The 17213-nt window shown below is 45.9% G+C and overlaps 1 long non-coding RNA gene across 1 annotated transcript; it reads left to right on the top strand.

The window, feature by feature from the left end:
* Positions 1-22: 22 nt before the first annotated feature.
* On the top strand, positions 23-14069 carry LOC144303597 (uncharacterized). Its single transcript, XR_013370619.1, has 2 exons — positions 23-293; positions 10561-14069. It is a non-coding gene; the product is annotated as an uncharacterized LOC144303597 (long non-coding RNA).
* Positions 14070-17213: the final 3144 nt, after the last annotated feature.

Genomic DNA, 17213 nt, shown 5'->3' with positions numbered 1-17213 from the left:
GGCGGGGGCGGGGCCTGGGAAGTGGGGCAAAGGGGAGGCCTCGCGCGGCGCGGCGGGGGCCGGCGGCCGGGGGGGGGGCGGGCGGGAGCACCTGCCTCCCCGCCGCAGCGCTTGCCCCGCAGCCCCAGCCGCTCCGCCCGCCTCCCCACGCGCGGGGCCGCCCCTCGCCCTGCTCCCGGCCGTCGGGTCACGCAGGTCAGCGCTGCACCTGCCCCGGGTCAGCCCGTCTTCCCGGTCAGGGCACGTGATACGGGGACGCGGCGGCCTCCCCAGACGGCGCGGGAAACCTACAGGTGAGCAGGGAGAGGCACCCACCAGGGCGCCGGGTCACGGGGGTCACGGTCGCAGCGTCCTGCGAGGCAGCATCGGGCCCCCACCCGGCCTGGCTCCCGCGGGCAGCGGGCTCGCCCTCTCGCCTTATTAAAAAGAAGAGGGAGAAGACTCAAACTAATAAAATCATGAATGAGAAAGGAGAGATCACTACCAACACCAAGGAAATACAAACGATTTTAAAAACCTATTATGAACAGCTCTACGCCAATAAATTAGGCAATCTAGAAGGAATGGACGCATTCCCGGAAAGCCACAAACTACCAAAACTGGAACAGGAAGAAATAGAAAACCTGAACAGGCCAATAACCAGGGAGGAAATTGAAGCAGTCATCAAAAACCTCCCAAGACACAACAGTCCAGGGCCAGATGGCTTCCCAGGGGAATTCTATCAAACGTTTAAAGAAGAAATCATACCTATTCTACTAAAGTTGTTTGGAAAGACAGAAAGAGATGAGTACTTCCAAATTCGTTCTATGAGGTCAGCATCACCTTAATTTCAAAACCAGACAAAGACCCCACCAAAAAGGAGAATTACAGGCCAATATCCCTGATGAACATGGATGCAAAAATTCTCAACAAGATACTAGCCAATAGGATCCAACAGCACATTAAGGAAATTATTCACCATGACCAAGTAGGATTTATCCCCGGGACACAAGGCTGGTTCAACACTCATAAAACAATCAATGTGATTCATCATATCAGCAAGAGAAAAACCAAGAACCATATGATCCTCTCAATAGATGCAGAGAAAGCATTCGACAAAATGCAGTATCCAATCCTGATCTCGCTCTCAATTACATAAAATCTTAAATTAAAAAAAGAACCGGGCCCCGGAGGGGCTCAGCGATTGAGCATCTGCCTTTGGCGCAGGACGTGACCCCGGGGTCCTGGGATCGAGTCCCACGTTGGGCTCCCCGCAGGGAGCCTGCTTCTCCTTCTGCCTGTGTCTCTGCCTCTCTCTCTCTCTTTCTTTCTGTTTCTCAGGAATAAATAAATAAAATCTTTTAAAAAGAAAGAAAGAAAAAAAGAAGAAAGAGAAAGAAAGAAAGGAAAGAAAGGAAGGAAAGAAGAAAGAAGAAAGAAAGAAAAGAAAGAAAGAAAGAAAGAAAGAAAAGAAAGAAAGAAAGAAGAAAGAAAGAAAGAAAGAAAGAAAGAAAGAAAGAAAGAAAGAAAAGAAAAGAAAGAAAGAAAGAAACCATGTAGGCAAAAGCCCATAAGGGGAAGGTCCAAGGACAGGATCGGGGCCGTGCGCTGCTGCAGAAAGAGGCAGAGCGGCTGGAGACACAACTACAACTACCGTCCTCCTTGGGCAAGGCCTTCAATGTGGGTGAATTGCCCACCCTGGCCCTCGCTTGCTCCACCTTTCCTGTCCCTGGGCACCCCACCCACATCCTGGCTTCAGTGCCCTTGGCTGCCAAATCTCTCCTGACCTTTACATCCACATATATACCTGCCCACTTGGGCATCTCCTCAGGATGTCCCTCAACAACTCAAACCCACACGTACACAGTTGACAGCATCCCCTTCCAGATTTAATTCTCCCGTATTCCCTTTGTCAGGAAGTGCTTTCCACCTCCACTCAACTGCTCATGCCAGAAACAGCTCCCAGATCCATCTAGGACTCCCTTCTACCCGACTCCGTGTTGGGATTGCTGCGGTTGCCTTCTTACTGTTCTCTTAACTTCTAGTCTTCACCCTCCAATCCATCGCCTACTGCAAATAAAGGGCTCTTTCAAAAGGGTAAATTGGGGGCAACTAGGTGGCTCAGGGTGTGATCCCAGAGTCCTGGGATCAAGTCCTACATCAGGCTCCCCTCAAGGAGCCTGCTTCTCCCTCTGCCTGTGTCTCTGCCTCTCTCATGAATAAATGAATAAAATATTTTAATAAATAAATAAATAAATAAATAAATAAATAAATAAATAAGGGCAAATCTATGATGTTACTCTTCTGTTGAACACACTTCAGTGCCCCATCATGGGCTTTCCCCCTCCCCCCGCCATGGGCTTATATAATAATATGCAAACCCCCTACCATGACATATAAGCCCTGTGTGAACTAATCCTTCCTTTTCTCTTGAGACTTGTCTTCAACACCCCCGCCCCGTGGCCATACAGAACTTCCTTCCTATCCTCCAATGCCCTACCCCCTCTGTCTCCCCTCTCATTTCTTCCTCCATCTCCATTTACTCCTTCAACTTGTTAATACCTATTCATTCTTGGGCATCCTGAGTGGCTCAGCGGTTTAGCACCGCCTTCAGCCCCAGGCCTGATCCTGGAGACCTGGGATTGAGTCCCACATCGGGCTCCCTGAGCGGAGCCTGATTCTCCCTCTGCCTGTGTCTCTGCCTCTCTCTCCATGTCTCTCATGAATAAATGAATAAAATCTTTTAAAAAAAAACCTATTTATTCTTGAAATTTTGGCTTGAACATTCCTCCTCCCACTAACTCTGGATGAGGTACTTCTCCCATGTACCCCTATTTTCACCTGTACTTTCCCTATACTGGCAGTTGTCACATGGGTTGTAATGACCTGGTTACTTGTCTATCTCACCCATCTGACTATAAGGCCTGTAAAGGCAGAGAAGCTATCCTATCTCCATTATTATTATTATTATTATTATTATTATTATTTTAATATTATTATTTTAAGTCTTCAACACCTTGCACAGTGCCTGGCTCATAGTAGGCATTCAGTCAGTATTTGCTGAATGAATCAACAAACTAATGAATGACTTGCTAAAAAAGGCTGAACTTTACCATGAAATTTTTAAGCAGGAGAGTGACATGTTCAGAAAGGATCTCAGTTCCCAATTTGTCAACAATCAACCTTTCCATCTTTGTCAAGTCTAACTAACAAATCCCATCGGCTTTCCCTTCAAAAGATGCCTACAAATCAACAACTTCTCCCAACACCTCTTTATTCCTCCACCTGGAAGCCACACCTGGAACTTATTGTCTCCTTGCTTGCTTGCTTTTTTTTTTTTTTTCCTTGCTTGCATTCAATCCTAAATTTCCCTCTCAGCCAGCATCTCTTCTGATCTCGATGGCTTCCCTGAGGATCTGAGCCCCTAACCACCACAACTTCTCAGGGGCTCAGGGGTGCTGCTCTTGCCCATTTATTGTCAAAATTGAGTACGAGAGTACTGAGAAGCACCTAAGTAGATCACTCTTGGCCAAGATGATGACTCTCCTTCTTGCCTTCTGGTCCCTACAAACAAGGTGCCAAGAGCACTCAGGTAGCCTCTGCAGCTTACAGTTCAATAGGACTGCTGCTGTGTCCTCTTGTGGAAGATTCCCCTTTGGGGACAAATACCTCTATCCCTGCAGGGCCCAGAGATCTGGAATTGTGAGATCTGGAAGCCCAAATTCTACAAATGCCCATTGAGAGTGACGGTACTAGGTCCCTCTTGCTCCTACCTCCTTGGTTCCTGGGCCCATGTGTTCTTCTGACTGGGCACACAGCACCGTATAAAGGTCTTTGATTCAAGATGGATGTGGCTTCCTGGAAGCTGAACCCCATCCTCATAAGGTATTGCCTCTAAGCTGGAGCTTCAAGTGGGCATCAGGAGGCCATTCCAATGCCCTATCAGGCCAGCAGCTCTGGGTGGTCCAGTATATGACTAGATGACTCAATTCTGTGATCATAGACTCATTCCTGCACATCCACTTCAGTAAGTTGGGTCCCTGACCTGATGTTATGTAAGATCTTGTGCTGGTGAATGAAATCTTCAAAAAGCCTTCAGGTAGCGGTACTGGATGGGATCTTGTGGGCAGGAAAGGTAAACAGTACCCAGAATACGCTATTTCCTGTCAGGATGAGTCATGGCTCCACCAGGATGGAAGGGATTCCATGTAGTCAAGTTACCACTACCTGGCCAATTGGTCTCCTGGAGGATGGTTATGACGTCGGGGGCATATTCAACAGTAGCTGACAGTGGTCCTTGTAAGTGGGAGCCCATGCTCTCAGGCTCACACTAGCCTCTGCATCTACCATTGTGGCCACTTTTTCCGTGTCTCCTTCGAGCCAGCACTGGGCAGCTGATGAGAGACTGGCTGAGGTCGCCTGCCCAAGTGAATTTTGCTTTTTTTAGTTATTTAGTGTCTCTTCCATGGTGAATGCTTTCTAGCTGGTGTTGCCATGTGATACAAAGATCCTACTCGGGGTATTTGGCTGGCTCAGTCAGTAGAACATGTAACTCTTGATCTTTGGCTCATGAGTTCAAGCCCCATGTTGGGTGTGGAGACTACTTAAAGATCTTCATGCCTTGTGGTAATTCCCATACGTCTATCCATCCTTGTGTCTCTATCCCAAACTCTTTGTCCCTAATCTTCCCAAATTTCTTCTTCCAGGCCTCTACCAGTCATACAGTCCTTTCACCATTGCCCCTGAGTTCATGTGTATTCTAACCTTGGGGCACTGCTCTGTCTACAGAGTCGGTGCCCAGGTGCACCTCTTGAAGTTCTGCCCACTGAGAAGATCTTTCACCTGTTTCTCAAGGTCACCCCTAAGTGAGGGGCAACTACCCTCCGTTCTCAATTACATACTGAGACAACTCTCCACAAGTCAAACACAGGATTTTCCCTCCTCTTTCAGCTGGCTGTAAGGAAAGGAAGCCTACATATAGCCATCAGTGTGAGCTGAGGAGGTGCTGGTGTAAGGGTGTGTCACGACCTGGCATCTGGGCTGCCTGTCCAAGCAAAACTTGCTTGAACCATCTGATCCTATCACTTGTGTTCCATCCCAGATGCACCGGCTCCATCATAGGATGGATTACTGCTGGCTGCCTGGTATTACGTCTTGGTGGGTTTGATAGAGCCTCGCTCATGATGGGTAGTTCTGACATGTGGTCCCTCGATGTCCTATGATCGGGCCCAGTGGCACATGAGCAGTTTTTTTCAAAAGGCACACAAACCTCTCCGATACATGGCATGGCCTTACTCCAACACCCCAAGGACCTATGTTGTGATTCCCAGGGGAAGTTGCCGCAAACCACACACAGCATCTTTTACCACTGAAAACAGTAATACCATCTATACCATCTATAGAAGCATAAGTGGCCACGTGGCTTTTATACAATTGCCTGTTAACCCTCATCTTTAAAAAAATTTTTTTTCCATAAGATGTCAGTGAAGCTTAGTAATTGCCACCCAATGCCATTGTGCCGTTGTGGTCCCCCTGTGTTGCTCAGATGTCTCGTACATTCCCTTCTGGAAGCATACCATCCCAGGTCACCACCCGTGAAGGGTTTCACAATTGGACCCCCACTTTATGCTAACCAACAACTATCTGTGTTCCAGGTACTGGCGGTCAGGGGGCGCTCGGGGCTAGGCTAGCAAAGACCACTACAGCTCCAGAACCCCACCTGATGAACTGCTTTCTCAGACCACTCCTGCCCCCCTGCTCCTCTTGGGAGCAGGCTCTCCTCTTGATGCAAGCACACGAGGACCAGCAGGAGGGTGCTTTTAGAATTCACATCTGTGTAAGGCAAGACAGAAGCAGAATTGGGGCAGAAGGAGAAGCTGGGCTGAGGTACCAGCCTGAACAATAATCCAATGGATGTGAATTATTCTGTTATTGAATTAGATGGCGCAAAGCATTGGGTTTCTTATGCAATAGCATGATAGCCATGCTAAAGGCATACAATGGATAGGGACACCTGGGAGGCTCTGCGGTTGAGCGTCTGCCTTTGGCTCAGGGTGTGGTCCTGGGGTCCCGGGATCGAGTCCTTCATCGGGCTTCCCGCAGAGAGCCTGCTTCTCCCTCTGCCTGTGTCTCTGCCTCTCTCTCTCTGTGCCTCTCATGAATAAATAAATAAAATCTTTTAAAAATAATAAAACAGACTATCTCAGTACATCAGAATTTCTTCATGGTGAAAGAGCTGCAGCCGAAGTTTCTGATTTGTTCATGTGTTAGCCGAACAAGGGTGGCCATTTACTGATGGGGAATTACTTAGATTGGGTCTGACTGAGCAGCTGACAAAACGTGTGCAGAGAAAATGAACTTGTCTGCTACTATGAGATTTGGGGGCAGAAGAGAACATGGGGAAGCAAATCAGTAATCAATTGAAAGCCAAAGCAGATTATTTCTGGTAGCTTTCCTTGGCTTTTGATGAGTTAACAGATGTTACTGATCCTGCTCGCTTAGTATTTATTTGAGGAGTCAACGCCAAATTTGAAATGACTATAGGATGGGCCTCTGTGAATGGTCTGAATGAACAGGAAGTTTTCAAAGAAGTTGAGGAACCACTAATTTAATACAACCCAATGTGGAATCTGCAAAGATAGATTACAACTGATGGTGGTAAAAATATGTGTGGAGCAGAGAAAGACTCAGACAAATGTAAAAGCTTGTGAATGCATAAGATGTGAAGGGCCCACCGTGTTGTGCATCAGCAGCCACGTCATTGAAAATACTTTGAATCTGTCACATGTCACTCACAGTGTCAACAGTGAACATCGTTCTCTAGGCGAATATTGCCAATTGCATGATTTTTTTGTGTCAAAAATAGAAGCTGAGTCATCTGACTTGCCCTATCACACAGCAGTTTATTGGGTTTATTGCAATGCTTCAGCCCAAGACCAGGTTGAAATTGCACTCAAATGTTTATAACAGCCCCAAACTGGAAATAATCTAACTGCCTATTCACTGGCAAATTCATGGGACAGATCGTGGTCTAGTGTATTCGGCTGTGCTATGGACTGAATCGTGTCCCCCAGAACTCATACATTGAAGACTTAACACCCGATTTGATATTTGAAGATGGGGCCTTTGGTAATTAGGCGTAGAGGAGGCCATGAGGCTGGAGCCCTCATAATGGGATTAATGTGCCCCTCCTGCATGTGATGACCCAGAGAGAAGTTGGCCATCTGCAAGCCTGGACGAAAGTCCTCACAAGAACCCAACCATGCTGATACCCTGATCTCAAACTTCTAGAACTAAAAAAACAAAAAACAAAAACCAAAAAACAACCAGTCTCTCTTATTTAAGTCACTTAGTCTATGGCATTTTGTTAAGGCTTTCCCAAAATGACCAAGTATGGTCTATTGCATTCACCGTAAAGCAGTAAAAAGGGTGCACATTATTGACAAATGCCATGAAGTGGATCGATCTCAAAAGCACTAAGTGAAACAAGACAGACACAGAAGACAGATGATTCTATTTATAGGACAGTCTGTAAAAGGCAAAACTACAGGAAGAAAAGACAGATAAGTGGTTTCTAGGAGCTGAGCCTGGCAAATGGGCGTGAGGGAACCTTCTAGGGGGATTAAAACATCCTATATCGTGATTGTAGTATATGCACTGGCTGTGTACATTTATCAAAACAAAACAAAAAAAAAACCCTACATTTTAAATTGGTGAATTTCACTATACGTAAATTTCACCTCAATAAAGTTATCTAAAGCACATCCACACACAAGCGTGCACGGCAGGTCGCCAGCTTGAAGTCTCTGCTTGTGTAAGTTATAATCAGGATGTTGATAGAAACATAGCTGAAACATTTCATTTTGAAATCTGACCCATGTCCTTAGTTCAATCCAGCAGCCAATCGTGTTGGCTTTAGCTTTCTGCTTTCAGGCCACAGCAGCCTCCCACCTAGGCTCTGAGCTTCTGCTCTTGCCTTTACAAGCTATACACCTCGGAACAAACGGAGATGCTCTAAAATATTAATCATTTTGTAGGCACACCTGAGTGGCTCAGTCGGTTAAGCATCTGCCTTTGGCTCAGGTCACGATCCCAGGGTCCTGAGATAGAGCCCCTCATGGCGCTCAGCGGGAACCCGCCTCTCCCCCTCCCCCTCCTACCTGCTCTCCCTCTCTCTCTCTCTCTCTCTCTATCAAACAAATAAAATCTTTAAAAAAAAGAAAATTCTATTATTAAAAACCACACTAAACCATCTCTGTCCAAAACCCTCCCCCATCACACTGAGGGAAAAAATTCAAAGATCTTTCCGTGGCTTCAGGTCCTCCCTTGATCTGGCCCTTGCTTGGCCCTCTGATTGATCTATTTTCTCCCGCTTCAGGGAGGCTTTCTACTCAGCCTCCAACACTCCTGCCTCGAGGCCTCTGTGCTTGCTGTTCCCTCTGCCCAGAATGCTTTTCCCCCAGAGCTCCTACATACTCTGCTCCTACCCTTCACTCAGGTCTCAGCCTAAATACTACCTCCCCGAAGAAGCTTTCTTCAACCTCCGATATGGGAGCCCTTCTCCACTTTCTCCTTCTAACTATGTTTTATTTTTTAGAGCTAGAGCTTTGTTCTATTCATTGCTGGCTCCCTTGCACCTAGAACAATATCCGGCACGTTTAAGTGCTCACTGCGTACTTCATCGATGAACAACGAAGACACAGATGAACAGATAAGCTGTTGCTCTGAAGCCTTCTTAGACTTCCCAGCCTGCACTCACTTACCTCTCTCTTTCCCTCATCCCTCTGGCTTTGGTTGACTTTATGTCTTTGTTTCTTTAATAACAGCTTTATTGAAATATAATTAATGCACCATTTAATTTACCCATTTACTTTTTACAGATAAATTATTTTTGATAAATTCAATGTTGTGCAGCCATCACCACAGTCGATCTTGAAATATTTTGATCACCTCGAAAAGAAAGCTCACGCTCTAGCTGCCGCTCCCCTATCACCTCATCCCCCAGGCCCTAAGCAGCCACTCATCTACTTTCCATCTATGGATTTGCCTATTATGAACATTTTTAACAAATGGAATCATATAACGTGTGCTATTTTGTGATTCGCTTCTTTCACTTAGCATACTCTTGTCAAGGTTCATCTATGTTGTAGCATTATCCATATTTTATTTCTGGTAATGACTGAATAATATTCTATAGTATGGATATACTACATTTTATTTATCCATCAGTTGATGGACATTTTGGCTTTTTCCACTTTGGGGTTCTTACGAATAATGCTGCTATAAACATCTGTGTACAAGGTTTTGCCTGGAAATATGTTTTCATTTCTCTAGGATTAGAAATGGCAACTTTGGATCTAACCATTTAAGGAACTGCCAACTGGTTTCCAATGTGGCTACACCATGTTACATTTCCACCAGCAGTGTGTGAGCCCGATTGCCACATCTCTTTAGTTGTATGTCATTGGTCTATATGTGGTTTTGCTGTCTTATCACAATACAAATGTTTCACTGTATTTCTGGGACCACTTCAAGCTTAGGTTGTTATTGACCTTATGTTATTGGTCAATGTTTAACATATGTGACACTTACTACCTCAACTGAACTGTAAACTGTTTTAGGGCAGAGTCTATGTCTTGTACATATTCCCCTTCACCACATGGTGAAGTACCAGGCATGCAGGAGGTGTTCAATAACTAACTATCTGTTAATTATCTGAAAGAATAACAATAGAAGTCGGCAACAACTATGAAAGGAGAAGAAGGAAAAAGGAAGGAAGGAAGGAAGGAAGGAAGGAAGGAAGGAAGGAAGGAAGGAAAGAAGGAAGAAGGAAGGAAGGAAAGAAAGAGGGAGGAGGGAAGGAAGGAAGGAAGGAAAGAAGGAAGGAGGGAAGGAAGGAAGGAAAGAATTCAGGGCCATAGGGAAATTTAGAACCTAATCATTTGAATTTTAAATATTATAATGAAAGGTCAAGCATCAAAAAGCTCATTCTTTTGCTTCTCCCTGAAAAAAAGTAACTCATTGTGAGATTTTCCACATGCAAAAGAATGAAGCGGGACCCCTTCTTTACACCATACACAAGAATTAACTCAAAATAAACCATAAGAGCTAAAACTATGAAACTCTTAGAATAAAATCATGTTGACCTTATCTTAGGTAAAGCCTTCTTAGATATGACACCAAAAACATGAGCAACAAGAGAAAACATTGATAAATTAGACTTTATCGTTATTTAAAACTTTTGTATTTCAAGAGACGCCATCAAGAAAGACATCCCACAGCATGGGAGAAAGTATTGGAAAATTAGATTTGATAAGGGAGGGCAGCCCGTGTGGCTCAGCGGTTTAGCGCCACCTTCAGCCCAGGGCCTGATCCTGGGGACCCGGGATCGAGTCCCACATCGGGCTCCCTGCATGGAGCCTGCTTCTCCCTCTGCCTGTGTCTCTGCCTCTCTCTCTGTGTGACTCTAATGAATAAATAAATAAAATCTTTAAAAAAAAGATTTGATAAGGGATTGAATCCAGAATATATAAAGAATTCTTCGAACCCAGTAATAAAAAAGAACCCATTTTTTTTTAATAGGCAAAGAATCTGAATGGACTTTTTTCCGCACAGAGTACATACCTTCGTGGGCTCTGGTGGATGCTGGGGTGCCTGCGAGTGGAGAGGGCGACGTCCCCGTCCCTGGCCGGCAGGGGAGGAGGGGCAGGGCCACAGCCTGCTGCGGCTGTCCCATGCATGGAGAGGTACCGGCCACACGACGGTGACCACAAGCACCGAGAAGGATGTGGGGAGACTGGAGGCCCCTGGGTCCATAACCTGGCAGCTCCTCAGGACACTTGGGGGAGTCGGACGTCACCCAGCAATTCCGCTCCGGTGTTGCCCCCACATGTCGTGTGTTGGCACAGACCCACCCGAATGTTGGCAGCAGCCAAAACGTGAAAACAATGCAAACGCCCATCAACTGGCAAGTGGATACATTCAATGTGATGTGGTCACACGACAGACTGTGATGACAGGGCGGCCGGAGCACTGACCCCCGCGGGGACCAGGAGGCCTTCTGAGAAGACCGTCATCTTTATGATCATGGAAGAAGCTGGTCACACCACCGCGTGTCATATGGTCCTGGTTACATGCAGCGCCCCGCGTGGGCAAGTCTGTACAGAGAGAAGTGGTCACCTGTGGCTGAGGGCACTGAGTAATGCATGTACTTCACTGTGCACGTGCAAGAGCGTGTGTTTGTACTTTTAGGGGGTAACAAAAATATCTAAAATTGTGGTGATGGTCATACGACCCTGAATATACTAAAACCCGTCGAACCAGATACTTTAAGTGTGTAAATTGCATAGGATGTAGATACACATGCAACATAGGTACACACATCACACATGAGGGTGAGGGGTGTTATAAGTTCTGTCATTCATTTTCTGTTTTAAAAAATATTTTAAAAAGGCAGTAATTTGGAGCGCCTGGGTAGCTCACTCAGTGAAGTGTCTGTCTTCGGCTCAGGTCATGATCCCAGGGTCCTCGGATTGAGCCTCACATGGGCTCCCTGCTCCTGGGAAGCCTGCTTTGCCCCCTCTCGCTCCCCTGGCTTGTTCTCTCTCTCTCTCTCTCTCTCTCTCTCTCTGACTGTTAAACAAACAAATAAATAAATAAAAAATCTTAAAAAAAGAAAAGGGAAAAGGCAGCAATTTAATCATTGGTGATTACAAGGGTCTTGGACACACTGCACACACCAACGTGGGCCCACCAGTGTTCCAGGACTCCACCTTGTTCTGATACGCTTAATAGCCTTCAGTTCTCTCTGTTATCCAGCTGTGTGGCTGAAGCTCACTGCTTCCCAGAGCCACCCCAGAATTTCTGTATAGGAATATTTTAGGGGCAGCAGTCCGGTTAGAAGAAAAAGAGGTCTAAGAATTTGTCCTGAAGCTGTGTTGGCATAGCAGAGTCACTCTTTCACTTAAAATTTGGAGGCTGATGGAGATTGGATCCTAGAGTGCTGCTTCTGGGTGGTCCCTTCCTCCACTTCAGTAAGGGCCACATAGAAATGAGCCTGTATTCCTTAAACCTGCTTCATAGGGGCCCCTGGGTGGCTCAGTGATTGAGCGTCTGTCTTCAGCTCAGGTCGTGATCCCAGGGTCCTGGGATTCAGTCCCACATCAGGCTCCCTGCATGGAGCCTGCTTCTCCCGCTGCCTGTGTCTCTGCCTCTCTCTGGGTATCTCTTATGAATAAATAAAATCTTTTAAAATAATAAAAAAAAAAGTGCTTCACACTTTCAAGGCCCATCCATGTTCTCAACAAGCAATCGTTTTGCTATGACATTCGTTGACTTATAGCACACGAGATACACAGCACATGAAATACATAGCACAGGAAAATGGCCCTACGTTTTTAGCCATGTCTACCAAGGGGACTTCTTTCTTTGTGCTAAAAATACCTACAGATGATTTTAACTGTGCCACGTTCAGATTCTCCTTTCAACTCATCTGTTCCTTCCAACATGTTGTCATTTCTCTGTTTGGAAATCACAACCATGAAACCTCAAACATTTATGGGTTATGCTAACAGCTTCCCTTGGTGTATTTTTAATAGTCATTGCTTTTATTATTACCAGATGTCAAGATCCCAAATGATAACAGAGCGACAGACTTTAAGGGTAAGATTATTTGGGCAAGAGAAATGTGATGTTTTTGTATTTTGTGAGATAGCAGGTGTCTGACCTGGTTGGTAACTGAGACGCATTTAGACAAGTTCCCTGATTTCTTTGCCAACCCTCTGTATCTTCACGGGTCAGGAAGTGTTGGTAATGCCTTCCTCATAGGGTTTTGGTGAGAAATGTTTGGGATTTCATGTTGTACTAGTTACCTACTGCTGTATAACAAATTACCCTCCACATATAACATCTTGAAACAACTTTTATTAACTTAGAGTTTCTGAAGGTTAAGGAACCGTGGAATGGCTCAGCTGGGTGGTTCTGGCTCAGACTTTCCCGCAAGGTTACATTCAAGCTACTGGCCAGAGCTGCAGGCTCTGAAGACTCATGTGGGACTGGGAATCACTTCCAAGACCACCCGTGTAGCTGTTGGCAGGAGGCTTCAGGCCCTCACCACAGGGACTTCTCTATGTGACCTTCCCCAAAGGCAGAGACACCAAGATGTTATTAACCCAAGCTTGGTGGTGACATCCCATCATGACTGCCACATCCACCCGTCACACTCACCAACCCTGCAACAGCGTAAGAGAGGACAAAGCAACGGTTAAGGTAGCAGGAGGCAGGGGTCATTGGAGACCATCGTGGAGGCTGGCTACCACCTAAGCAGGCACACCTGGGCACCACGACTTCGACAACCATTTATTGGGCAGTTGTGTGCAGGCTGTATTCTGAGTGCAGGCGTATAAAACAGAACGGGCCGCATCCTCCAGGGCCTCCATTCTAGAAGCTCAAGAAATGCTTAAGAAATGTGTTTTCTCCTAATAAGAAAGAAACAAAAATACTTCATTAAATGAGATCTTACCAATCAGAAGTACAGCTATAGGCTGACCAATTCCCACTTGGGAAAGTTGGGGAGCGCTCCCCGTATGTGCCAATTACAAGACGGAAGACTGCGGTTTTCAGTTTAGAGGCTGGAAATTTATAATAAGAATCCTAGCTGCGGAGTGCGGGGTGGCTCAGGTCATCATCTCAGGGCTGTGAGGTCGAGTCCGCATTGGGCTCCACGCTCAGCACAGAGTCTGCTTGGGTTCTCTCTCCCTTGCCTCTGCCCCTCCCCCTGCTTGCTCGCATTAAAAAAAAAAAAAAAGATGTTATTTATTGAGAGACAGAGAGAGGGAGAGAGAGACAAAGGTAGTGACCGAGATGGCTAGGGAGCATGAGCTGGGAGGAGAGGGAGAAGCAGGCCTCCGGCCAAGCCGGCTCCCTGCCTGACGCGGGGCTCGATTCAATAATAAGATCTTTAGTGCTCGCTTTGGCAGCACATATAGGAAAATTAGAACAACAACGAAATCTTAAAAAAAAAAAAAAAGAATCCTAGCTGCAGTAAAGACACCCATTATAATTATCTGTGAGAAAATGTGTAATAAGCAAATTGATGGTATCCACCATCGTGAAAAAGTGGTTATTTTCCAAATCTATTCTCAGACATTGGTTGCACTCTAGGCACACTAATAAACGAGCTTCTAAAGTCATGACGTTCTCAGGTCCTCGTGAAAGCCGCTAAGGTGGGACCTCTGCTTGGCCATGACTCATCTGCCGTCAATTTTGTTGACAATATAATGTATATGTAGACATGGTAGATTATATAAGAAGATAACTTTGAGCTTCACATCTTCTAGAATGCATTCTGACCATGCCAGTGTGTACCAATTAGTGAGTTTTTACTCTCCTGATACTTTACTCATCCTAAAATATTCAAATTTCAGACTCTTAGAGGAGACATGTATGATTCATGGGATTAATGGCCAAGGAATCTGCCTACATTATCAAATTAGCCTTGTGTTTCACTAGCTTTCATAATGCTGCAGTCAAGGTTGAGCTTTATACAAAAATATTGACGTCTTATTCTGAGCTTAATAAAACATGCATATCTTTCCAATATACCATAGATAGAATGAATGCTAAAATGTCTGCTGGTGCCAAGAGCCTGCAAGGGCCCAACAGATACCATCCGAGGGCCCACTGGATGGATGGCTGTCCTTCCCTGTGATGCCCTAGGCCAGCCTTTCAGGGCTCCTGAAGACCCCGTGGTTAGGTAGCTCTTTGCTGAGCTTGCTGCCCTCCACCAGTCCTGTAGAGGATGCCGGAGAGGAACGGATACCACCTCTGATCCCATGGATTTAACGAAAGACACTGGTCCCATGGTCTCCTCCTCCACGAGAAAGGGTCAGGATTCTGTGTTATTCACAGAAGTATTCTCAGTGCTTAGAAAAGGGACGTGGAGTTATCTTCATTAGAATCTCTGAGAATTAAATCATCACTTGGCCCCCAGGAGTCTCCACACTCACCTCACGCACCGTGAAACTCTAATGAGAGCCGTGGGGCCGAGCAGAGGCCAGACCTTGTGCGGTGCTCACTCTCCAGCCTCCTTGATTTGCGGCCAATCCCTGCTGCTCCATGACCCTTTTCACTTCAAGACTCTGCCCAACGTGTTCCCAATCTTCAGCCCAAGATGAAGATTTCAGCATTTTTTGGCCAAATGGGAACAATAAAAATGATGTAATGAGTTTTTCACAAAACTCAATGGAAAGGACTATTTATTCTGAACTATTCTTTTTTTTTTTTTTTGGTATTAATATGTTTCCTCTTATATTAAGTGATAGTAGATCGTAGCTTTTAAAAACATGTCTTGGGGCTCCTGGGTGGCTCAGCAGTTGAGCATCTGTCTTCAGCCCAGGGCGTGATCCTGGGGTCCTGGGATCGAGTCCCACGTCGGGCTCCCTGCATGGAGCCTGCTTCTCCCTCTGCCTGTGTCTCTGCCTCTCTCTCTCTGTGTGTCTCTCATGAATAAATAAATAAACTCTTTTAAAAAAGAAATCTTGGGTATGTTCCCTCTAAAGTCATAAGTGTAGAGTGTAAATTGGTAAATTAAGCAACTCATAAAGAAGAAAATAGACATCCTCTATAATCCCAGTTCTCAGAGAAAATAAATGAAGCGGTCTGAAAGATGACTTTCTATTCCGTTTGCTCAGTTTATCACTTAACTTTTTAAAGAAAATAGAGTTATTTTGTATAAGCTGTTAGGTAACCTCATATTACCCCCTCCTGCATAATTATGGGCTGACTTGGCACAGCAGGTGTATGAATGAGAGCTTAATCCTCACAACAACCTATGAGGTGGGCACTGTTATTTTTCCATCCTTGTAAGTGAGGCTCAGGGAGGTGATGATAAGCACCCATTTCACAGAACCAGCAAATGCTAGAGCCTGGATTCTGACCAGGGGTGCCTGGTGCTGGAGCTCAAACTAAAACAGTGTGATTCAGGTCACTTCCGTTATGTGGATTTACCACAATTTATTTAACCAGCCTTTTAACTTTTGTTCATGTTTATGCCCCTCCCCTTTTTTTAGTTATCGGTGTTATACATAAAGCTTCAGTGTAAAACCTCAGGATTAAGTCTATATGTACATTATCCACAAGTATTTCCATGAATAGTTTCTAGCAGAAGGCTTGCTGGGTCAAAGAAACTGCAGAATTTTAAGTCTTCGACAAGTTTTGCCAAACCGCATTTCAGATTGTGCCTTTTTGGAAGGTTGTGCCCCTCGACACTCTCTCCGACAGGCTGTGATAGGGCCAGTGTCCTCACACTTTGCCAACACTGGGAATTTGGGGGTTTGTTTTTATTTTTAGATATTTGCCAGTGTGAGAGGCCAAAAACGACCATCCATTTGTGTTTCATTCATTTTCTTTTCTTTTCTTTCATTACTAATGTGGATACACTGTAAGATAACCCCCAATGATCTAAACCCCGCATGGTCCCCTCCCCTTGAATGCCTATGATTTGTTTCTGACAAATATAGCAAAAGTGAATGGATTGTGCACGTGTGATTGACCAGCTGATTTGGGGCTCATGAAAAGTGAGTGGGCCTTAATTATTTAGATGAATGCTTTAAAAGGCCCCCCCCTCCCCAGGGGCACCTGAGTGGCTCAGTTAAATGTCTGTCTTCAGCTCAGGTCATGAGCTCAGGGTCTTGGAATGAAACCCTGCATCCAGCTTCCTGCTCACTGGGGAGTCGGCTTCCCCCATCTTCCTTCTCCCTCTTCCCCTGCTTGTGCGCTCTCTCTCTCTCTCTCTCTCTCAACTAACTAACTAACTAACTAACTAACTAACTAACTAACTAACTAAATGCCTTTTTGAAAAAGGCTCCGTCAACTTGGAGACTCACCAAAATCTCTCTCTCTCATTCTCTCCCTCCCTCGGCTGCTGCAGGCTGAGGAAGCAAGACGTGGCAGGCAGGTGCATCCTCCGCCAGCCGGGGAGCTCGGGGCGCAGTCTCCCCTGTGGAGCCTCGGTGGGCCCCCGGCCAACGCCTCCGTTCCGGCCCGCAGGGCGCTGAGCCGAGAACCGGGTAAGGGGGGCCCAGAGTTGTGCACACAGACGCGGGAGGCGGCGGCGGCTCCGGAGCTGCGGGGTCTGTGGGGCGAGAACTTTGGGCGCGTGTAATGGGCCATGAGCTCCTCCCGCAGCCCACTTTTCTGTGAGTGCTCATCACTTTCTTGTTTGAGTCATTAATGCA

The sequence above is a fragment of the Canis aureus genome, chromosome 32, assembly GCF_053574225.1.
Source record: "Canis aureus isolate CA01 chromosome 32, VMU_Caureus_v.1.0, whole genome shotgun sequence".
NCBI lineage: Eukaryota > Metazoa > Chordata > Mammalia > Carnivora > Canidae > Canis > Canis aureus.
Note: the sequence above shows the minus strand (reverse complement) of the source record. Positions and strands in the feature narration are given on the sequence as shown.